The sequence below is a fragment of the Dermochelys coriacea genome, chromosome 3 (genome assembly GCF_009764565.3).
Source record: "Dermochelys coriacea isolate rDerCor1 chromosome 3, rDerCor1.pri.v4, whole genome shotgun sequence".
In the NCBI taxonomy this organism is placed as follows: domain Eukaryota; kingdom Metazoa; phylum Chordata; order Testudines; family Dermochelyidae; genus Dermochelys; species Dermochelys coriacea.
The window spans coordinates 64,368,816-64,394,141 of record NC_050070.1 but is presented as its reverse complement, the minus strand read 5'-3'; the positions used below and the strand labels follow the sequence as shown (position 1 = coordinate 64,394,141).

The window sequence follows — 25,326 nt, the reverse complement described above, 5'->3', positions numbered from 1 at the left end:
GGTGAGTATTTGCTTCAGATTGGGGGGCTGTCTGTAAGCAAGGACTGGTCTGTCTCCCAAGATCTGTGAGAGTGATGGGTCGTCCTTCAGGATAGGTTGTAGATCCTTGATGATGCGTTGGAGAGGTTTTAGTTGGGGGCTGAAGGTGATGGCTAGTGGCGTTCTTTGTTGTTTTCTTTGTTGGGCCTGTCCTGTAGTAGGTGACTTCTGGGTACTCTTCTGGCTCTGTCAATCTGTTTCTTCACTTCAGCAGGTGGGTATTGTAGTTGTAGGAATGCATGATAGAGATCTTGTAGGTGTTTGTCTCTGTCTGAGGGGTTGGAGCAAATGCGGTTATATCGTAGAGCTTGGCTGTAGACAATGGATCGTGTGGTATGATCTGGATGAAAGCTAGAGGCATGTAGGTAGGAATAGCGGTCAGTAGGTTTCCAATATAGGGTGGTGTTTATGTGACCATCGCTTATTAGCACCATAGTGTCCAGGAAGTGGATCTCTTGTGTGGACTGGTCCAGGCTGAGGTTGATGGTGGGATGGAAATTGTTGAAATCATGGTGGAATTCCTCAAGGGCTTCTTTTCCATGGGTCCAGATGATGAAGATGTCATCAATGTAGCGCAAGTAGAGTAGGGGCATTAGGGGACGAGAGCTGAGGAAGCGTTGTTCTAAGTCAGCCATAAAAATGTTGGCATACTGTGGGGCCATGTGGGTACCCATCGCAGTGCTGCTGATTTGAAGGTATACATTGTCCCCAAATGTGAAATAGTTATGGGTGAGGACAAAGTCACAAAGTTCAGCCACCAGGTTAGCCATGACATTATCGGGGATACTGTTCCTGACGGCTTGTAGTCCATCTTTGTGTGGAATGTTGGTGTAGAGGGCTTCTACATTCATAGTGTCTAGGATTATGTTTTTACGAAGATCACCAATGGACTGTAGTTTCCTCAGGAAGTCAGTGGTGTCTCGAAGATAGCTGGGAGTGCTGGTAACGTAGGGCCTGAGGAGGGAGTCTACATAGCCAGACAATCCTGCTGTCAGGGTGCCAATGCCTGAGATGATGGGGTGTCCAGGATTTCCAGGTTTATGGATCTTGGATAGCAGATAGAATACCCCAGGTCGGGATTCTAGGGGTGTGTCTGTGCGGATTTGTTCTTGTGCTTTTTCAGGGAGTTTCTTGAGCAAATGTTGTAGTTTCTTTTGGTAACTCTCAGTGGGATCAGAGGGTAATGGCTTGTAGAAAGTGGTGTTGGAGAGCTGCCTAGTAGCCTCTTGTTCATACTCCGACCTATTCATGATGACGACAGCACCTCCTTTGTCAGCCTTTTTGATTATGATGTCAGAGTTGTTTCTGAGGCTGTGGATGGCATTGTGTTCTGCATGGCTGAGATTATGGGGCAAGCGATGCTGCTTTTCCACAATTTCAGCTCGTGCACGAACCTGTCATATGAGGATGAGGTAACTGTTAATTAGGGCAGTCTTCCATTTTTTGTGGGAGCAAATTGGAGAATTTTAGGCATAAATTATGCCTGCAAAAAGGGAAGCTGGGCCCTAGCCTCAGTGACCCATTATGTCTACAGTGCATTTTGGACATCTGTTGAACTTTTATATTGGCCAATCTCGTTTATTTGCTTTTCTGCTAACCTAGATGCTGCCAAGAAACATTTAGCTCGTTGAGTCCTTCATTCCATTGATTCACTTTTTCAGAAGTGTACTGGATCAATATAACATGTACTGTTTATGCATGTACAGTTCAAATCTGCCTGAAGTTTTGGGGGTCTGGCAACCATTAGATTATGTGCCAAAGACTAAAGGACCTTTCTTGTCTATTTCCTGTGAACAAGACCTTGCCTCTCTGTTTTTTTAAAGCAAACAGTATAAAACTGGCAGCAGGCATGCTGTTCACAATATTTTGCCATCTTTCTGATGCAAGATGAAAGATAATACAGAGCACTAAGACAGGGATTTTGCATAAACTTAATAGAAAAAAACCCGTGATTTGTTTTCGGTTAATCCAATTTCTTAAAATTTCATGTCCCCCCCTCATCCCTCCCAGTCCCAAGGCACAAGTATCTGCAAAATATCTAAAAGAGAAAAAAGTTGCCAAATATTGTACTTGAACTGAGATTAAAATTGGATTGTTCAGGATGAGCTATGCTGGGTTCTGAACCTTGAAGAAACATTCCTTTCCTTTCCTAGTCCTTTATGGATGTTCTTTATTGGATGCTTTTCCTAAAAGACACGCTCTAGGAATTATTTTGGGAAGTTCCATGGCCTGTGCCATACAGGAGATCAGATTTGATGATCACAATGGTCCCTTTCCCTTTTGAATTGTTGAATCTGTGTCACTGACATGCTTTGGTGGACATCTCTCTCTCTAAAAGCCTATGAGAAGTGTTGGCAAACCTTTGTTAGTTCTAATATTTCAAAGGGAACTAATGTTCACGAAACCCAGAGTTGGAATCCAGTTTAACTCTCTCAGGGGCATGCAGTAGTTGTAAAACAGTCAGCACATATACTTTGTGCAGACTAACATGTTTATGTTCTTTTATGCTTTCTCATGTAAAGCACAAGAGAGTGTAGATTATACAAAACAATAAACACTACACACATGTCCTGCCTCAGTTTCCTCACCACGGCAGGGCATTCTTTGGGCTGGAATCCAAGTCCATTGGGTTGTCCAGGATACTTGGGGCCAAGATCTGGGCTTAGGGAAACAGGCCAGGCCTCTGTGTCTCACGAAGCAACAGCTGCCATTCCTGGAGCCCTTCCCCCCCAGCTTCTGTGACCTTGATCTCTCCTCCCTCACTCTTCCTCTTCCTGTCTGGCCCCTGTTCAGGTGCATTTCTTTATCTAAGCCCTTTCTCATTACCTGGTGTCTTTTGTTCTCAGGTAAGTTCCCACTGCTTCTGCCTTCCCACTGCCTTCAGAGGAACAAGCTAAACTGTTTTTTCTAAGGATGCAGCTGCTTTTTTTAGCATAATCTATTGTGACGTCTAAAGTACTGTTGTTAATTGTAAGTATTTCACACTGGCCCTGTCTGGTGTGTCTCTGCTACAGGAACTGTAAGCCACAGTACATCCACAAAAATATAGGCACAGATGATGCAGCAGTTTTTCATAATAAAACTTCACAGTCTCAATCAGCGTTCATAAGTTGTACAGATATAGCCCAATTCATCATAGCCTCTAATTAATAACAGTGCAATCACTTAGAGAAGAAAGCAAATGGCAATTCAAAAGACCACGCAAAAAAACCCCAACACTCTGGTGTATATAATTTGGTGTTACACAGTAGGATGGATGACATGAGAGATCTTAATTTGTATGTGTTGACAGTACTGAGACTCAGGAAAATAAAGATAGTTTGTCAGGGCATCCGTCTCTGCAGATGCTGAACATCCACGATTTGTTAATTGGTTAGCAGAAATAAATGAATGGTTCCTTTTTCCGCTCCATCATCTTTCATATTTTTTCTGGTTTCAGATAGCAGCCGCGTTAGTCTGTATTCGCAAAAAAGAACAGGAGGACTTATGGCACCGTGGAGATTAACAAATTTATTTGAGCATCTGCTTTCGTGAGCTACAGCTCACCAAACAGCTCTCCGTCCAAACACACTTTCTTTCTAACTCTCAGTATTTTAAGGCTACTCTACCTTGGGGATCTGCTACATTAAACACATTCTATGTGCCTTTCTTATAACATTTCCTCTTTGCAGAGCTCAGACTGCTTGCTTGCAGTGGGTGTTGTGTGTGATATTAGATGTGATGAAACAAGATGAGAGAAAAAACTAGAGCCCATTCAAGTTTGACCTAAATGAAGTGAGTATGTCCAGACAACTCCACTGAGAAGCCTTGGCTTCCTCTTTCTTTCTTTCTTTCTTTCTTTCTTTCTTTCTTTCTTTCTTTCTTTCTTTCTTTCTTTCTTTTAAACAAGGTGACCATTCCTGTTTGAACAAGATATAAACTATGGGTGGTTAAAATAAAACAAAGCATGTAACATTTTGCCATTTAATTCACAATAAAATCTGGGGCAGGCCGGTGAGAGTGATGTTCTGTTGTTAACTTGATAATATCTTCCTTGTAGTGAAAAATATATTTATGTTCAACACTCACATGACCTAGGGAAATGGTCTGTTGTAAGTTTTAGATGCAACTTTATTTTACTGCAGTGTTCTTTGATGGATATTGGAGAAATATCTTTACTACCCTCGGATATCACACACATACAATTACCTGCATGGAGTCCCAATGAAGTTAGCGGTGTATCATTGAGAGCAGAAGTTGGCTCCTCACCTTTCAGCACAAAATACTTTAACTTTTCTGCCCTGATTTTTTAAAAAAACTTATTAATCATAGACAGATTTCTTTTTGCTCTCCTGCTTCAAAAAGGGACCCCTCAGACTCATATCTGCCTCTTTTTGGTGGCGGTTGGTTTTGGGTTTTTTTTGCAAGATAACTGAAGTACAATGCTTTGTAATTTTGTGTAGATATTCCTCATTGCATCACAACAGATGTCCCAACACCCCTTGCAGCTGCTGTATGCAAGGGGACTATTTTTCAGTAGTAGTGGAAAAGCAAGTGTCACAAAGGCTATGCTATCTATGGACTTCAGCCCACTTTGTGAAAGTAAAATAAGATATTTCATCTGTGAAATCGATGGCCAAACTCCCATTGATTTCAAAGGTGCAGGATCTGGTTCATGATTCAGACCTAAAAATTAAGAGCATTTGTTTTACATTGGTACCTTCATTTTCATTGCAGCTCAGAAGCCTTAGTGGTAAAGCTGTTACAATCTTATTCTATTTCAGATTAGCAGCTGTGATAGTCTGTATTCGCAAAAAAGAAAAGGAGGACTTGTGGCACTTTAGAGACTAAGAAATTTATTTGAGCATAAGCTTTCGTGAGCTACAGCTCACTTCATCGGATCATCTTATCCTATATCTCTTTTTACCCGCAGCTGTCAGTGGTTCACACTCCCCCTCAGTCCCATGTGCGATTCTGAATAAGTTTTGTCTATTTCCTGAGTGAAATGAAACCTTTGTTGGTTTCACTATGCTAGTATATTGTTGTAAAATGTCAGCAAGGGACTCTCAAATATTCCCCCTAAGCTTGCAATGAACTCTATGAACTGTGCTAGGGATGTATGTTTTCTGAGAGAAGGGGTGAGGACTTTGTTGCTTGTACATTTGTTTTCTTAAGTGGGAAAACAACAAAGAAACCACTATTTCATAACCATAAGCAAAGAGGGAGACAATGGCACTGAGCACATAAACTTTTAGTAGCTGCACATGCCAGAATGTATGTTTGTTCCTGAACACTTCAATTAGTGTATGGTTTAATTGTATGGTAAGTGTTGAAATTGTATTACTTGGAAGCGAACACTGGGTTGAGGGAGGACTTAATGGTCTTGTATGATCAATCTCAAGAAATCACATTGCTGTGTTTATTAGTATTTCTTTGATCATTGCTGTATCCCTGTCATTTAAAAAAAATAAACAACAATGGAGATTAGATGCCACCAGCACTTAATCAGGATTTGCTCAGGTCTTGGCACATAGGGTGCTCCGTTGCCATTGGGAGGTGGAACGCAAACAAGGCTTTTCTGAAAGTTCTCAAATCAATAACTACTTACCAATGTGGCATTAGAGGGACAGCCAGCTGGCTCAAGTTTCTGAAGAAACCCAAGAGGAAGGGGCAAATACAGTCTCTGCAGAGATTTCCACCGTCCTGTTTTCATGTGTCCCAGGCCCACATAAAAGCCCAGCTGACTGTACCATTTGTGCTTTAACTCTTGTAGACCTTTTTGCCCATGTTATGAATTCCTAACTCACCCATTCCTCTTAAAAATGGCAGCCCCTCCACCAAAACCCAATTCAGATATGTGGATTGGGCTCTATGTGGATCATGGTGCACATTGTTCTGTAACAAAGGATCACAGCTTGGACTTCAGATAACATGATGTTGCTGTTAAAGTAGGAGCAACTCCAGAATGAATGCTGCATGGAGGAGATTTTCCATCCGCTGTTTTCCACTGTATACATTCAGTGTGCAAACTTGTTATTGCTTCTGAAAAACACGAGTAAATGCTTCCAAATATGAACCTATTATACTTCCCTCAAAGGGGGAATCTGACTTAAAACCTGAAAGCCTACTGCGTGATGCACAGTCTCTGGCACAGGAATTCCTTAAAAGCTCATGCCAGAAAGAGTACAACATTTTTGTGAGGCTTGTGAACATTTACTCAAATTCAAAGCATTCATTCAGTCTCAGTCGCTCCATTTGTGAACAATACAGTGGTCACATCCTTTGCCAGCACAGTACATAGCTTTATATTCTGCAACACTGAATACTTCTTTTTCTTAGCTGTTTTCTCAATATTTTTCAGTGCAGGAAAATGTCAAGGCTAATATTTTCATCCGATTCAGGCATTCAAGTTGGAAATGTGTAAACAAACCTGGAGCCAGTGAAGCCCTTCCCCATCTAATCTCCCTGCTCTGAGCAGCCCAGTTGGGAATAAGCCTCAAGAAAGAGCTCACACCCATTAGCTACAGAACAAACCAGCACTGTCAACCTCAGATATTAAAAAATCAAGAATCAGACCCCAAAATCATACCTTTTAAAAAATCTGGATTTTGTGATTGGGTAATCCTTTTAAGGGTAGTAGTGCCTAGAGGTCAGTCCACTCCCGTCACCTGGCATGGGCACTTAAGCTTTTGAGAGGTCTTATACATACAAGGATCTAGGAGATATTGATAGAGAGGAAGGGCAATCCTGGGAATAAGTTGAGTTTGGGAGAAATCCTTGTTTCTGTTTCTTTAAGGACCTGGGACCAGGACCTTTGCAGAGTAGGTGGAGTGAAGTTTCCTCTTTTCCTCCCCAGTTGGGATGAGCTTTGGGAAGGGGATCAGCATATCTTCTGCCTCCTCCCTCATAACAGAGAGAAACACCATCAGGAGAAGGTCTGCCTGTAGTGTTGACCCCTCAAAGAATAAAGATAAAGAGACTGATTTGCAGGAAAGGGCCCAGCTGGAGGAGAAGCTGACTGCAGCTGGCCAAAAGTACAACCCAGCTCTGGAAGGAACAGGGGGAAAGGAAACTGATTGGGATTCTTATACAGACCCTGAGTGTGTGTGAACTCAAGAGACTAAAAGAGGTGGCAGGCACCCTGTAAAGAGTTAATAAACCAGCCCCCCCCAACCCCCCACAGGAGGGATTTTGTTTTGAAGTAATCTGGTCTGGGTAGTTGATTGGAAGACCCTGAGTGGATGTTGAGGACTGTGCACTGTCAGGGCCACAAAGCCGTGTACTTGAGGGAGGTGTCCCATTACAGGTTCTTATTTACAGGTTCTTGTTTACCTTGTTTTTGAGCCTTTAGGGTGTAGTTGGTGTCACAGTTTCAGGGTAACTGCACTTATATTCCTTATCTGTGGTCCACATTGGGCACCCAGTCAAAGGCTCCTGGCTTCTAGCTGCCATCTCTCTTGGGCAGAAACCTGCGTCTTTCTCTCCTGATCAGGTTTTTTTCCCCCCAGGCTGCACAGTTGTAGGGATATTAAAAGATTGACTTAACTCTATAAGGATTAGGTTGAAGACAGTTCCCTGCCTTACACTGTTATATCCCCAGCAAGCCAGACCACCTCAGCAGGTCAGCGTCTGTGCTCTGCTTTCTCCCCAAAGGGTACGAGCAGCATAATTGCTAGCAGTTATAAGTTATCTAACAGCCTTTTCTAAGCAAGCACATTTATTCTTAAGATGAAAGTACTACAAAGAAAACATTAAAAATAATCAAAGAACCTGCATGCATGTTAAAATGCTTACCAGAGGTCACGTTTAGTTCCAGCTCTGGTTCTAGTAAGTGTCAGTCCTTCAAAACCCTCAACTGGTTTTCCCTGTGGCTATAAGTCCATAACTATCAGCAGAGGCACTGACTTTCCAATGTGCCTCGCCCTCACTCCCCCCCTTCCCACAAGGCCCCCATTCTGCCCTGCATCTTTCTGCCCTGCTCCACTCTGCCCTGCCTCTTCCCTCACCGTTCCACCCCTTGCCCCAAGCACTCCTCTCCCTGCCCCCCCAGCGCTTCTTGCGGAACAGCTGATTGTGGCGGGTGGGAGGCGCAGATCGGTGGGGCCGCCAGTTTGTGGGAGGCACTGGGAGGAAGGGGAGGAGCTGATCGTGGGCTGCCCATGGGTGCTCCAGCCCTGAAGCACCCGTGGAGTCAGCGCCTATGACTGTCAGATTCAGAGCCAGAACAACCAGCTCAGCACTTCATCCATTTCTTTATACAGCTTGGGCCTTTGATCTCCACTCTCTGGCAACAGGTTATCAGCAGACAAAAACTTTCTCCTCAGGATGTAGCTTCAAAAGGCAAGATTTTTGCATAATGCGGGGAGGGGAGATTTGCATTAACCTCTCTCTAGGTGTCCCCCAGGAAGTCCACTTCACACTTATTGTCCCAAAATTCCATTCTTGTCTTTCATGTTTTCAACTTTCAACTCCTACGCCTCATATCATCTTTCTCCCCTAGAGAGGTTACATACAATCCCAGCCCTATTTATAGTAGTAAATAAACTTTCCATTTAATGTAATGGATCCCGAAGATAATTAAGCTTAGTTCAATCAGGTTTTTCAAGGTTGTTGCAGGAAATTCCTGTCTCTATCACACTTGGGTCACACATTCCCCAGCCTTTCTCTGCATCTATAAGTATTAGAAACTTGCTTTAAAAAAATGAAAGTTGAGATTTTTGCATAGTCCCAAGACTTTGAGAGCTGGGGCTTCAAGAAAAACACCAAATATTGTGACAGTTGGAATTAAATTGTAAGCATTGCTTGAAACACAACACTTGTTTATAAGCATAGGACTTTACAGGCATAGGATTTTACAGGCAAATATAAAATTGAGGGCCCTACTCCAAAGGGCCTTTGGTCCTGGTTGCTGTCTCCCACTGCAAAACCTAAAGCAGTGAGCTCAGAGAGGGAGGAATTAAAATCCTGTGAGGTTCTCCTCACAATGTGTTGTTTTTTGGGGGGGCAGGGGGCGGTTAGGGTTTCTCTCAGGAAGGAGCAGGGGTTTGAGGCCCCAACCACCATGGATTTCAGGTTAAGGCAGCAAGGGCTACCACTGTGTGTACGGAAATAAAAAGGATTCTGCAGTGCCTTCTAGTCCTTGTCATGGCTCGTCACCAGGTCCCCTCCCAGGGGTTTGCAGCCCTGGAACCTCCTCCTTAAAGGGGAAGGAGGAAAATTCCACTACGTGGAGAAGCTCTGGAGTGCCCAGCACAGAATCCACTCATGAGTCATTCTTATCTAGAAGTTTTTGTGGCCCGTATCCCTATAGTATTTGAGCACTTCACCAACACAAATAGATTTCAACCTTACAACATCCCGAGCAAAGGGAAGTATTATCTCAATTTACAGATAGGGAACTGAGGTATAGGGTAAATTAAGCATCTTGCCCAAGGCCATACAGGAAGTCAGGTGACAACTTTCTGGCTTACCAAATCCAGACCCTATTCACAAGATCATCCCTCCTCTAGACCGTTTTCTGCAGAAGTTGAGGGGGAGGGATGATGCACATTCTCCCCCATAGTGGCTCCAACACCAACAATATTCTTCCCTTCCTCATGGATCCCTCCATGTTTGGCTTTGAGCAGAAACAATCTAGCCATAATGGTAAACCAGAGACGTAGTGAAAAGGCAATAGCCCTTCGGACAGTGGAGAGGACAGCAGAGAGCAAGAGGTGAAGATGGCTGTAACCTAGATCTCATTAAAACACCACACAGTTTTTCACCTCATCAGTGCTCAATTCCTATTTTCCAAAATCAAGTTGTAATGAAGGACACAGGCAGATGGGAATCCAGCATGCCAAGGGAGTAATTTCTTTACAACAACCAATATCAGATTTCCACAATGCATTTGTTAGGATGAAGAGAAATTGTGATGATAAAAGTGTGAGACCTGTAGGATGCTGGTTATTTGTATTTTGATAGCACCTACAATTCTTAGGTTTTTAAGGGCAGAAGGCATAACAGGGCACAGATATTACTCAATGATTCCTATATCTAGCCCAGCAACCAGGGGGGGAACTAGAGCATATCTTTTAGAAAGATAAAATATGCTAGGTGCTTTCCAGAGTCTAAAAATACAAAGATGGACAAGGGCTAGGGGAAGGCATTACAGCACATAAGCATTGTGACCAGGATAGTGATAAGTGTGCATTTTTGGGGGAGTGGGGAGGAATTTTTAAGTTAAACACCCTCACTTCCCCATATCCTCCTACTGTTCCTTTTCACCATTCAGTGCCCTATCTACCTCCCTCCAGCATTCTCCAGCTCCAAATCCAGATTTGCATGGGTTGGAGATTAAAATTTGGTCCCAAACTGACTTTACTTAGCGCTATGGTTAAAAGTGAAACCACCGCTGTCCCATGTCAAAGTGAAAATTTGAATAACCATAGCTTGAAGCATTTATTAATTTCTAGAGATAGCAGGAAGTAGGCAGACAAGTGACACATATCTGATGACTTGAGTAATAGCATTCACATTTACTCCTGATCTCCTGTGGGTCTGATACCACTCTTGTCACTGTGGCATCTGAGTACTGCTGCCTTCTCAGTCGTATCCCTTACCTGGCTCACTACTAACTCTTATGTGTTAAGGGTACCAAATTGTTCTGCAGATTAACTTGGGGAGCACTGTTAAACCAAGGGTTGAAGAAATTTACAATCTTGGGGAAAGAGATTGCCATGGACAGGAAAGTGAAATAAAGGATGATGGTTGACAGGGAAGAGTAGGGATCCTGCTCCCATGAGAAATTAGTGGCAAACACCCATTGATTTCAGTAGTGCAGAATCAGGTTAATTGAACCTCTTGATATCCAGTGAAGAGTGGGTGGGTGGGTTATTTCAACCTTCCTGTTGCTATAGTTTAAAAATGATATTAAAACAATAGTCCTAGCTTGTTCTCTCTCTCTCTCCAGGCATTTTGTTTTCATGAAATTACAGCTTTGAAAATGCACTGTGTGTTTAGTCGGGGTAGGTTGCCTGGGATGTTCATTAAATACCAAAGCTCAGGTTTGTGGCAGTTACTAAAAATAACTGCAAGACAGTGACAATTTAAATTTATATATCATTCTGGTTATTTGTGCTTTTCTGAACCAAATGAGGAAAATGACTGTCTACCACACTGTACTTCCAAATCAGCATTTGATATACAGGACCTTCCAGAAATGGAGGTTGATACAGTTCTAAACTCAGATCAAAATCTGCTTATAAGAGTATTTTGAAAGTAAATGTTCACAGCTTGATGCTTAAGTTTTTTTGCTGGGAGTTCAGACTATTGCTTTCACTTTCTCGATCTAACTTTCATCCTAACATTTTTCTATTTCCATTCTCTTACTGTATTTCTAAGAACCCCATTTAACAGCCTGGTATTTCTACTTCCCACAGCATGACTTCAGCTTCTCTTTCTTATAGGCTATGGATCACTCAGTGGATTTCAGCTTGTAAACAGTGTACCCTTCCACTTCTTAGCAAATATATATTTTAATGTTTGTATGCTATCTATCCAGATAGCTAAAACCCTGCTTCAACTGATTTCCATTCACCTCTTTGGGGAATAGGAATCTAGTTATGTTCCACTGCATAGGCGTGGAACATAGTTCTCAACTTGCCTACAACCAAATGTATAATGCTGACCTTTAAAATCTGTGGTGACCCAGACCACAAATGAGGGACTAGATGCTACATATCTGAGGTGAAACTTGAAAAGATGAAGGGTTCTGTAACATATGGCACACTGTGAAAAGTTTTCTATAACCTCAGTTTTATGAATCAGCATTTCTGTGTCAATAATTAAGAGTAAAGAGTGGGATGATGCCAGGTTTGTATGGGCTGAGTTAAATTTGAGTTAAAAACTGAGAAGTATACCTTATAATTAAGTAGAATTAAAATGCACTGTATGATGAGGAAGGTCTGGTGAGACCTAATGAAGTGCAAGCATTATATACTTTTTTTCTTTCCTCCTAAATCTGTTTAGCGCTAGTGACCAAGTTCTGGATTGACAGATCTGGAAACTAAAATCCTTTGTTTATCCATAGTATAGGTACTCTGTAGGCAGTGGCAGTTCAATCTTTCCTCTTATACTGCTCCAAAAATGTTTCTTAACCATGTCCTGGAGAAATGTCTTCTGCAGTGATAGGTAGCCCAGTTTTCATATCTTTGCATTCTTTGGGTTCTGCTGAGACTGCTAGCAGGTGTCCTAATTTACACCAGTTGTTGTCACTGTGTCTTTGTGATATGGACATGTATCTACTAGGAAGAGAACTGAGATCATCAGGTCAGTTCACACAGGCCACCAAACAGCCAGCAATGGTGGCATCTATTTGAAAATATTAATTCACATACCACAGCGACTGGTTCTGCAGTCTTGCCTTGTCAACTTTGGGTAATTACTAGTCAGAATGGCTTTATCTATGTTCACTGTGAGGTCAAATTTCAAGTTTATCATCAAGGTGTAAGACATTGATTTTGGTTCCAAATTGGAAGCCTTTTTTTCTTTTAATGCTCTCTCAGTCTTTCTAAAGTTCCCCTGCCCCCAGCTACTTCTTGATCCTCTCTAATATTACTTTTCACTTTCTGAATGCCTTTCCAGATCTCCTCTCTTTTTTGTTTTGTTTTGTTTTGATTTGATTCCTATGGCCCTCTGGAATGAACCCAGCTCTGTCTCAATTCCAGTACTCTGGGCTAGTCTTTGCATTTATTTTCAATACCCTTTTAAATAGGGTGACCATACTTCCCAAAGGGAAAACAGGACACTGCACGGGTCTGGCCTGAGCACCTCCCCATTCCTGTGGGGCTAGCTCCAGCTGCTCACCCGAGGTGTCCACCCCCCACCCCATGAGACTGTCGCTGGTTGCTCAAACCCTGCCGACCTCCTGCGCACTAGAGCCCTTCCCCCCCATCTCTGCTCACCCCTCACGCATTCCTCTGTACCCCATGTTTTTGACAAAGGTGGGCATTTGTCCTGGTTGCTCTTGCCTATGGATTAAAAAAAGGATGTCCCGGCCAAAACGGGATGGATGGTCACCCTACTTTTAAACAACTTTGTTCTCCCCCCACTGTTGAAGTTCATCAAAAATCTCTGAGATCTATTCAGTTATCTTCTTGTGATTTTATATTTTGTTCAGACTCCTGCAATAGAAGGGAAGAAAGAGAGAATCATAGACCTGAAAATATGAGCAGTTGCTTTCATGTCTCTGAAATACGCCCCAAAAGCATCAAATCGATTCTTAAACATATGTTGTTACCTGAGCAATCTTGCCCAGACAGTCAATCAAGACATGTTTTTTTTCTGTCCCTGTTCAAAACTCTGTCTTCTCTTCTGAGATAGTTTGTTTTGGACTCCTGTGTACACTGAATGCAAGTGTGCTGTAAAATGAAGCAGATTACAGTGATCTCTGAAAGTTCCTGTGAGGTAACATGAATCTTTTCAGAAATATCTGCTGAAGGTTCCCCAGCCCTGGCATTGATGGGAAATTGAAAATAATAATTTAGCTTGCACTGAAATTAACTACAGAGGATTTGAAAGCTTGCAGACTCTTTCCAAGACTGCAAATTGCAGATTAAATAAAAACCTTCAGTGTTTCTTTCATTTACTCATTTCATTTCCTTTACTCATAACTACTAGTAGGAGCAAGTTTATATTTTTCTTTTAACTTTACTTATGTTTTGCAATTTGGGGATTAGAATTAAACCAAATATTCTTAGCGAGGATTTACCAGTGCTATAGATGCACATGGTAAAGTATTACTACTTGATCTACCTGCATATTTTTAGGGCCAGAACCTTAACTAGTGTCAGTTGGTGAGCCTCCATTGACTGCAGTGCTGATTTACATTAATTTAGGATCTGGTCTTGATTGAAGTTTTAGCCTGCTCCTCACTCTCCCCTTTGCTGACAGAGAGCGAGAAGTGAGGGCTAGTTTGCTAGGCAAAGAATTCTTAGAAGTTCCTGTGATAAGATGCAGCTCTCACCATATATACACTGTCAACTGTATTTCAGTTTACTGTTTTTAATTGAAATAGAGCATTTCAGAGCCGCTGATAAGCAGCCAAAAAGTGCTCTCATTTCTCACACAACCATATCAGAAGCCTAATATCAGGGATTGTAAACCAATTTCCATCCTGCTTTAAAACCAACTTGATGATCAGAGGAACACTGTGTAAATGCAATTTTTAAAGAATATATTAAAATTAAACTTTTAAACATGCAGGGAGTTAGTTATTCCCTATTTTCAAACTACTCCAAGGATCTAACTCCAGGGATAACTGGTAGGGGAGTAAATTACTGTAGCCTGTTGTGATTGCTCCTGCCAAGTCCTGCTGTTTGCAGCTGCAGTAGCAGTCCAGGGGTTCACTTTTAAAATGGGGACTGGTGCTTCTGAAAATCCTGCCCCAGGCTCATAGAAATCTAAGGAAAGACAAATGATCCTATGTCATAATGTGGCTGCTTTCATTATTACCACCAGTATTGGCTCAAAATAGGTTGGTCAGTTCGTCTTCTAATCGTGAGTATTGTTTTTTTTCTCTTACAATAATCATCCAGATGTAGATGTTCTCAAAACCTACACACATATGTCAGCTATGTTGCATGGAATACTGGCTCATTATTTATCAGCTTACTCTTATCTATCTTTTTGTATACGCATGGAAAATGCTTTCTCATAAAGGTCTTCTGTTCGCTTAGCCTCTCACATGCCTCTGATACTGTGCCTCCACTCCTGAACAGATCATAGAATCATAGAATATCAGGGTTGGAAGGGACCTCAGGAGGTCATCTAGTCCAAACCCCTGCTCAAAGCAGGACCAATCCCCAATTAATCATCCCAGCCAGGGCTTTGTCAAGCCTGACCATAAAAACTTCTAAGGAAGTTCTAAGGAAGTTTTTTTACCACCTCCCTAGGTAACGCATTCCAGTGTTTCACCACCCTCCTAGTGAAAAAGTTTTTCCTAATATCCAAACTAAACCTCCCCCCAGCAACTTGAGACCATTACTCCTCGTTCTGTCATCTGTTACCACAGAGAACAGTCTAGATCCATCCTCTTTGGAAGCCCCTTTCAGGTAGTTGAAAGCAGCTATCAAATCCCCCCTCATTCTTCTCTTCCGCAGACTAAACAATCCCAGTTCCCTCAGCCTCTCCTCATAAGTCATGTGTTCCAGTCCCCTAATCACTTTTGTTGCCCTCCGCTGGACATTTTCCAATTTTTCCACATCCTTCTTGTAGCATGGGACCCAAAACTGGACACAGTACTCCAGATGAGGCCTCACCAATGTCGAATAGAGGGGAATGATCACGTCCCTCGATCTGCTGGCAATGCTCCTACTTATACATCCCAAAATGCCATTGGCCTTCTTGGCAACAAGGGCACACTGTTGACTCATATCCAGCTTCTCGTCCACTGTAACCCCTAGGTCCTTTTCTGCAGAACTGCTGCCTAGCTATTTGGTCCCTAGTCTGTAGCAGTGCATGGGATTCTTCCGTCCTAAGTGCAGGACTCTGCACTTGTCCTTGTTGAACCTCATCAGATTTCTTTTGGCCCAATCCTCTAATTTGTCTAGCGCCTTCTGTATTCTATCCCTACCCTCCAGCGTATCTACCTCTCCTCCCAATTTAGTGTCATTTAGGGTGCAATCCACACCATTCTCCAGATCATTTATGAAGATATTGAACAAAACTGGCCCGAGGACCGACCCTTGGGGCACTCCACTTGATACCAGCTGCCAGCTAGACATGGAGCCATTGATCACTACCCGTTGAGCCTGACAATCTAGCCAACTTTCTATCCACCTTATAGTGCATTCATCCAGCCCATACTTCTTTAACTTGCTGGCAAGAATACTGTGGGAGACCGTGTCAAAAGCTTTGCTAAAGTCAAGGAACAACACGTCCACTGCTTTCCCCTCATCCACAGAGCCAGTTATCTCGGACCTGCTCCAGGATTTTTCCAGGGACTGAGGTGAGGCTAACTGGCCTGTAGTTCTCAGGATCCTCCTTCTTCCCTTTTTTAAAGATGGGCATTACATTAGCCTTTTTCCAGTCATCCAGGATTTCCCCTGATCGCCATGAGTTTTCAAAGATAATGGCCAATGGCTCTGCAATCACATCCGCCAACTCCTTTAGCACTCTCGGATGCAGCACATCTGGCCCCATGGACTTGTGGTCGTCCAGCTTTTCTAAATAGTCCCAGACTACTTCTTTCTCCACAGAGGGCTAGTCACCTCTTCCCCATGCTGTGCTGCCCAGTGCAGTAGTCTGGGAGCTGACCTTGTTCGTGAAGACCGAGGCAAAAAATGCATTGAGTACATTAGCTTTTTCCACATCCTCTGTCACTAGGTTGCCTCACTCATTCAGTAAGGGGCCCACACTTTCCTTGACTTTCTTCTTGTTGCTAACATACCTGAAGAAACCCTTCTTATTACTCTTAAATCTCTTGCTAGCTGCAACTACAGGTGTGATTTGGCCTTCCTGATTTCACTCCTGCATGCCAGGCAATATTTTTATACTCTTCCCTGGTCATTTGTCCAATCTTCCACTTCTTGTAAGCTTCTTTTTTGTGTTTAAGATCAGCAAGGATTTCACTGTTAAACCAAGCTGGTCGCCTGCCATATTTACTATTCTTTCTACACATCGGGATGGTTTGTCCCTGTAACCTCAATAAGGATTCATTAAAATACAGCCAGCTCTCCTGCCTATCATCTCCATGCCAGTTTGTGTGGTGGATTTGTGAAGTGCAGATATAAAGATTAGCATCAAACCTCTAGTCTCATTTTTTGAGAGTGACCTTGAATCGGCATGTCCAGAAGTTTAAAGTTAGTGCAGTAGGATCACTGTCCCACTGAGACCCTGTATTTACAGGTCTTTCTGCATTTTCATTCTCACCTAAACCCTATCTTGAGCGTGTTTATAACTCTGTTCTTTACAGGGATCTGGAAATTAAAATTTGATACACAAGCTTCCAGTCCAAAAGTAAATTTTGTTTTCCAAGCACATTTGATTTTATTGGGTCACATTTGCTTAATGGCAGTCAGGTCAGAGGGAGCAAGAAATGAATGAATATACTCTGAGATGTTTTTGTAACCCTTATACAACTTTAACTTTAGCTGAAAATATCTGTTAGGATGCTATTCCTTAAAGTGCAATTCTACTTTGAAAACAACTCTTTAACCTGGGACTTTTCTTACTCATCCATTCTATACCATGTGTGTGTTCATGGTGAAAGCTGCTAAATCTAATGATGAGACAAATTTTTACCTCTTTTTTCTTCTGCTATCCCTGCATAGTCAACACTGCTTAAAGAGAATGAACCAGGTTTTATATCTCCTTGAGCATTATAAACAGAATTGTTTACCAACTTGCTCTTACAGAGCCAGTGACCCATTGCTGGTAATGTGGCTATTCAGGTTTACTTGAGGGCACACTCTGGACACAGAGGGGTTGCAAAGGTGGAACTGAGGGCATAATTTGGCAGAACCATTATTACTGGTGATAATGCTCAAGAAGCAAGAAAATCGAATTTGAGACTCAGATCTCAAGCTGAGTTTACAAGATTTGGAGTTAAAAAAAATCTTTTTGCCTGTGAACTCAGCATGTTTCATCTGTAAGTCACTGAAAGAAAAATAAACATGGAACCAGATTGCCATTTGTCACGTGACTTTTTTAAGCATTGAAGATGCATTTGAAGGAGAATCACCTGATGTGAATATTCCTTTTTCTTCCCTCCCCACCGCCCCCCAAACAACTAATATAGATAATAGCTACGACTGTAGTTCAAACAAGGCCTGTTTGGAAGGCATAGGAACTACTAACTATGTGAATTTTAAAATGAGTATACTGTACTTCAGTGCTTATTCTGTATAACACTCTGCTTGTATATGGATTACCTTTATTAAAATATAGATTCATAGTTTTAGGCCATCCATCATGAAGGAAGCTCAACTATAAAAATTACAGTCTAGCTTCCTAAGTGGCCTTCTTCTACCTCCTATACTCGCCCCAGCTCCACTCCAGCTAAAATAGCTTCCCACAGCAGTCAGGGGTTGTCATGGTTGTAGCATATGAGCCTTCCTCTTTCAGAATTGGCAGCATTACTTCCATGACAATGTTCCCACTTCCTGTTGCTCCAGGAAGTGAGGGGCTAGAACTGGGATTGGAACCAGGTCTTCTGCAAAGCAGGATAAGATCTTGTAGATGTTGTTTGGCTTTTCCTGTAAAGTAACATTTTTAACTACTTTGATACATTTTAGTTTCTACGTGGCAATGGAATGTGGTTTTGTTCTTTTAAACTCGCAGTTTAATAGAGATGCAACAGGTACATGGAGTACTGCTAGAGATCCAGTTTGCTCCATGTACCTGGTATGGAAGACAACAATGAGGTAGTTAACAGTGTGTTGGCACAACAGGACATATCTCCAAGGGGACAGTCTATTTCAGTAATATGAGGATTAAAGATCAAGTATGTACTGAAACAACTGATAGTTCAGAAAGAGCTGTTCCAGTCCAGGCCATAAAAAATCTCCAATTTAATTGTCTCTAAAGCAGGGGTGGGCAAACGTTTTGGCCCGAGGGCCACATCGGGGTGCAAAACTGTATGGAGGGCCAGGTAGGGAAGGCTGTGCTCCTCAAACAGCCTGGCCCCCGCCCCCTATTCGCCCTCTCCCACTTCCCACCCCCTGAATGTTCTCCTCAGAATTCCTGACCCATCCAACCTCCCCCCCAGGGATCCCACCCCTTATCCAATCCCCCCTGCTCCCTGTCTGCCCCGACCCCTATCCACACGCCTGCCCCCTAACAGGCCCCCCAGGACTCCCATGCCATATCCAACCCCCCCCTGACCCCTGACCACCACCCCCAACCTCCGCCCCATCCAACCACCCCTTGCTTCCTATTCCCTGACTGTCCCCTCCTCAACCCCCTCACTGATGCACACGCTCCGCTGCTGCCCCTTACCATGCTGCTCAGAGCGGCAGGAGCTCGCAGCCCCACTGCCTGCCCGGCGGCATAGCTGTGGGGAAGGGAGAACAGCGGGGGAGGGGCCAGGACTAGCCTCCCGGGTCAGGAGCTAAGGGGCTGGGCAGAACGGTCCCGCGGGCCAGATGTGGCCTGCGGGCCGTAGTTTGCCCACCTCTCCTCTAAAGTACACATTTGCCCAATAGACCATAATGGAGAATGAGCTAAATTTGTTTCTAGTGTAACTCGAGCTCAGTGGAGTTTCACCAGGGATAACTTTGGCCTGTTAGAACAATAATGTATAGGCTTTAGGAGTGTCTTATACATTTCAACTAAAATATTGATTTGTCTCTTTATTTGAAAGATAAATCCCCACTAAAAATTATGATAAAACATATGGAAATAACAGGCACAAAACTACATAAAAATAACAATCCATAAAATAAGGACATTTGATAGTTAAGTCTTCACTCTATTCCATCAGTAACTTGAACCTGCTGTGCTTGAGTGTTGCACAAGGATATAGAATATAACTGCGTGTTTTTATCTGATATCCTTGCAGAACAAAGACACTGCTGAGTGAGTTATGAGAGAAATGGAGCAGCAGCCTTAACTATGATTGAATTTCCTCAACCTAATCCTTATAGGGTAAAGTCAAATCTTTTAACATCCCTACAACGTTTTTCATAGCCATGATTAATAGTTACTGTGCTAAAATATCTTTATTTCTTTATTCTGTTACCAACTTCAGCTTTCTCGATTTATTTATTTCATTTGCCTCTTGTGTTTTGTTGCAGAAATCACAGGTGCATGATAACTCTAGAGAAAGAGTAACAGTTATGTAGGTTTTGGGTGCAAGGACTGTCTTTTTCAATATGTGTCAGTACACTGCTTAGCACAACAGGGCTGAGTACAATGCTAAACACAACTCACTGACTGCATCCCTTAGGTCTACATTAATACTGATAGAAAGTAATGAGGATTATATATGTTTACGTATAAAGAAGCAAGTGACCATCTCAGGATGGTGAAAAATAGGATTTTTTTGCCTTTCTGGGAAACCTACAGTAAATCAAAACTATAGCAACCAGAAGCATCCCATAGTGACTCATAAAATCCTCTGATGTGGCCGTGGGTGATCAAAGCATGCAAGTTAATTGATCCAGCCTCTTCTGACCTTTTAAGAACAAGCTTCCCATGAGTCCACCCTTAGTCCTGTACTTCTGTTCTCTCACTCGACAGGGCATTTTTCTCTGGTCTTCAGGGTATACACTGAGTCACTCAAGAAATTCAAGGACACATGCTACTAATCTTTAGGCATATGTTGTACCCCATTATTTGTATTCATCTTAAAAGTAATTTATTTTCACGCATTCTTAATATTTGTTTTGCTAATAGCTGAGAGTTTGTAGGAAGCATGGGAAGCTGCTTTCTCGTGATCTAGTGCATTGTGCTGCAGATGCTGGTGGGTTCATTTCGCTTTGTATCTATATTTCATTGTGGGCAATCTTTCAATCCAATAATTTTTTTATGTAATACAGTTAGGGATATAGGCCACAGCAACAAAGCTAACCTGCTATTATACTTAGAAGAGGCCAAATGCAGACCTGGTGTTCTGCCAGGGCTGCATTTCAGAGTCCTACATAACATTCACATCAATACTTTGTCTGCTGAGGGCAGTTTCTATCTGCCATCTCCCTCCAGATTCTGCCTTCGATGTTAGCTAGCCCTCTTAAATTGATGGCATTCCTTTAAAGGGTGACTCCTTCCTATTTGTATTCTTTGTCTTGACGAAGGGTATGTTTGTATTGCAATCAAAAGTGTAATTTGCAGCTTGTGTGGGCATTTCCATGCTAGTTTTTATCTAGTTAACATGCTAAAAAATAGCAGTGAAAATGCGTTGGCATGGACATCAGCATGAGCTGTGCAAGGACACTAGGGATTCTGGATATATACTTCTGGATATAGTCTTGCATAGCTAGCCTGTGCTGCATCTTCAATGCAATTTTTAGCCATGCTAGCTAGACAATGTCTACTTGAGCTGTAAATCACACCTTCAATTGCAGTGTGGACATCCCACAACTATGGCTTCACATCAGCTCCTTTCGTAAAATGTCTGAGGAATATATGTGCCTGTCATAGAGGAACATCTCATCTCTTCTATCCCAGATTTCAATTCGGACTTCTCGTTTGCTTCTGTTGACCAAGGCTATAGCAACAGACATTCCTGCAGGTCTGCCTGTTGCCACATATACAACACTGCAACGCAAGCCTCTTTCCATTCTGCTGCATTTTTAATTTATGCCTTCATATTTTCTTACCTTGACCATTGCAACTCCCTTCTCTCTGTTTCACAAGTCTCAGCTCTCCAAAATCTTGTACGTACAGAATGCTGCTGCTGTCTTATGTATTATAGGAGGGCAACCATAGCTGAAAACAACTCCAGTGGCTCCCCATTTGCTTTTGGCATTCATATCTGCTTCGAAAATGTTTCCCTGATCATGTGTTTACCTTAGGCTGGATATGGATTTAGTTTGCATAGGGGTGTGTGTGTGCACTTTTTTGGCCCTAAAATTTTACAAGCATGCAGGATAGTGTAATGGGCTGGCAGACTGAGATTAGGGATGAAAGACCACTAGAAGAGGGACTATATGTGTTGGTGAGAGAAGGAACTAGAGGTTGGACAAAGGAGGTCCTGTAGGGAAGACCCTAGGAATGTTCAAGTTTGGGGAAATATCTGTTGTGTTATTACCAACGAAAGCAATCCCCAAGAAGGGGCTCAGTTTGGACTATACATATAGGTGACACGACTCTTCTGTTTGGGGAAGCTGGGTGTGAGCACCAGAAGCTCCCTAGAAGTGTGGGGGGCACTGGTGCCCAGACCATGCCCTGCCTCCCACTCTGCCCCGAGGCTCCACCCACACTTCACCCCAGCTCAGCCTCTTCCCCCGAGGCCCTGCTCCCACTTTGCCTCTTCCCATCCCCACTCTGCCTCTTCTCCTGAGGCCCCCCACCCACGCCTCTCTATCCTTTCCTTCAAGGCCACCCGCGGCTCACGCCTCTCCACCCCTTCCGCCAAGGCCCTCCCACCCGCTGTTCACTCTTCTTCTCTCCTGAGGTCACCCACCCACGTCTCTCTGCCCCCTCTCCCGAGGCACCCAATGTTTGCCTCTTTTACCTCCTCCCCATGGGGGAAGAGATGGGGGTGTGAAGAGGCGGAATGCGGGTGAGGCCATGGGAGAAGTGACCGAGTGGGAGTGGGGCCTCAGGGCAGAGCTCAGGTGGGGCCACAGTCCGGGCGCTCATGGCATCCCCATTTCTTAAGAGCTTCCAGTGGCGATGCTCCAAAGGTGGCAGGCTGGCACCCCTCTAAAGGGAGGTGCACTGCACCCTGCGTTTCTTGCCCCATTTGGGGAGGCTTAGCCTTCCCAGGCCTCTTATACCTGCCAACTCATGGACTATACAGGGCGGGAACTGCAGCTGCTTGCAGACAGTGGTGGCAGAGTTAACATCAAGCATTTCCAGAAAAAAGGTCCTGTGGCCTACTACTTGTTTTACATATTTACTCCTGTTCCTATATTTCTTTCTTTCTTGTGCTTCAGCTACATTATTTAATATTTCGAGTTGTGGATAAATTTTGTGTGCAAAATGCTTAAGCATGTGCTTGAGTACAGTTCACTTTGGCCCCACTTCAGCAAAGCAATGTTTACCTTTTACTTTGTCATAAACATCTGATGTCTAAGACTGATATCAGTGATGGCCTATGATAGGGGAACCTCTAAGAACTCTGTGGGTTGCAATGCTCTGCAGAAGACTGTGTGACCAACTTCAGCTAAGGCGGGCAGCATTTGCTCCCGTCACTGCTGCACCTCATTCAAATAATAGATAGCAGCTCATATTTCTTAAAGTAGGCAAAGTTAGCTTGTCAAGACTTGAGATAATGAAACACTAGCAGCAGCTTTGCAGCTCCTTTTTGGGGGACCATGTACATTTTCAATAGACAATCATAATATTCTGAATTTTTCTTGGCTTTGACTAATGTACCTCACCAATGGAGAGATGGCAAACTCAATTAAGCACCATAACTGATTGCAAGAGCATCTTACATATGAATTTACCTTGTGTTTTTTCTATAAAAGTGTAAAATATGGCATTTCATGTTATCTTTTGAAATATTTCTTCTATTTTTTAAAAAGAAATACAATCCAAAGCAGAATCAGATGAATGCCTCTAAAGGATATGTTGCCATATAAAAGCATTTAATGTCTGAAATGCCCTTGTTTGGATTACCCTATACTTTTATAGTTAAGTAGTGCAGTGGGACAGAGAGTGCTCTTTTCTTTCTTTCTTTCTTTCTTTCTTTCTTTCTTTCTTTCTTTCTTTCTTTCTTTCTTTCTTTCTTTCTTCTTTCTTTCTTTCTTTCTCTTTCTTTCTTTCTTTTAAAACCCTGCCCTCATTCATGCCGGAAAACACAATATATGTTTCTGGTAGGGAGGACTGTTCAGTTCATATTTATGGATAGATCAGTACCCAAAACCAATAGTGAAAGCTAGTGATCTTGTAGATGGAGGAAACACCTGTAATTTGCTATTGGCATCACAATGACTGGGATTTAATCTTTATTCAAAAACTATATGTGTTTAAACACAGGATCATCATTAAAACAATGTTTAGACCTCATGTAAACAAACAGTAGCTAAGCAATTCGCTGCATCCCATGCAATTCACAACTTTAAGGAGATTTAACCCTCTTTTTATTGTATATTTTCCATAAAAGTTCTACTTACTGTATTTAGCAGAAATGAGTTTGTTTCGATGCACTAGACACACTGTGATTTGAAGGGAACAGGTATATTCTTACATGTCCTGTCAGAACATCTTTTGACTCCCTAGGAATATCAGATAATCAGTTAGCGTCACTGGTAGAAAGAACACTTACACAAGTCAACCCAAAGAGAGAGATGGTTGCAGGTCGGTGTGAAGAAGATACTGACTTTGCTTTTCCAGATAGGAGAACACTGTTCAAAACGTGTATAAACAACAAAACACACTAGGGGAAGAGCCATGGAAGCTGTGATGTATGTGGCTATGTAAGTGTCATCATTGGTTTAGCTGCCTATATTTCTTGAATCTTTCTGTCTGGAGGCAAGATAGCATTTTGTGTCCAGATGTGGACTGCTCCCAAGGGGGAAGACAGAGTGCTTTCTCTTGGAGATTTTTACTTTTGCTCCTCTTTATTTCTGACGTGACCATGGATTTATATAATGCATTATGGTATTTTCTGTTTTATTATCTATCCCTTTCCTAATGTTTCCTAATATGTTAGCTTTTTTTGATTTCACTGCTCATTGAGTGGATGTTTTCAGAGAACTATCCATGATGACTCCAAGATCTCATTTTTGAGAGGTAACAGCTAATTTAGACCCCATCATTTTGTCTGTATAGTTGGGATTATTTTTTTCAATATGTATTACTTTGCACTTGACAACATTGAATTCATCTGCCATTTTGTCGCCCAGTCACCCAGTTCAGTGAGATCCCTTTGTAAGTCTTTGCAGTCAGCTTTGGACTTGACTATTTTGAGTAATTTTTTATCATCTGCAAATTTTGCCACCTCACTGTTCACCCTCCTTTCCAGATCACTGATGAATATGTTGAACAGCACTGGTCCTAGTACAGATCTGCTGTTACCTCTCTCCACTGTGAAAACTGACCATTTATTCCTATCTTTTGTTTCCTATCCTTAACCAGTTACTGACCCATGAGAGGACCTTTGCTCTTACCCCCATGACTGTTCACTTTGCTTAAGATTGTTCAATGGTAAGAGACCTTGTCAAAGGCTGCTGAAAGTCCAAGTACACTGTATAAGCGGATGACCCTTATTCACAGGCTTGACGACTCCCTCAAAGAATTCTCATAGATTGGTGAGGCATGATTTCCTTTACAAAAAATCATGTTGACTCTTCCCAGTGGTGCTGGAACAAGTTTTATAGTGGAGTTACTGAAAGCCATTGAACAAAACTGTAAACCCTGTAGCTGTTGGAAAACACTTCAAGCTGGGGGTTGCTGCTACACCCCTGGCACCTCTACTTCCAGCACCCCTCCTCTGCCCAAGAAATTGTGTTCATCTGTGTGTCTGATAATTCTGTCATTTACTATAGTTTCAATCAATATGCTTGGTACTGAAGTTAGATTTATTGGTTTGTAATTGCCAGGATTGCTTCTGAAGCTTTTTAAAACATTGCATTACATTAGCAACCCTCCTGTTGTCTGTTACAGAGACTGATTTAAGCAAGAGGCTACATAGCACGTTTAGTAGTTCTGCAATTT

At 42.5% G+C, this 25,326-nt stretch overlaps 2 long non-coding RNA genes across 2 annotated transcripts in view; one reads left to right on the top strand and one right to left on the bottom strand.

Annotated features, from left to right (window-relative positions):
* Positions 1–25,326, top strand: part of LOC122459281 — a 62,271-nt gene that overhangs the window by 29,905 nt on the left and 7,040 nt on the right. The window lies entirely within an intron of this gene.
* Positions 12,384–23,956, bottom strand: LOC122459280. The gene is made up of 3 exons (XR_006279847.1): positions 23,784–23,956; positions 14,338–14,459; positions 12,384–13,181 (listed from the first exon to the last, which is right to left on the bottom strand). It is a non-coding gene; the product is annotated as an uncharacterized LOC122459280 (long non-coding RNA).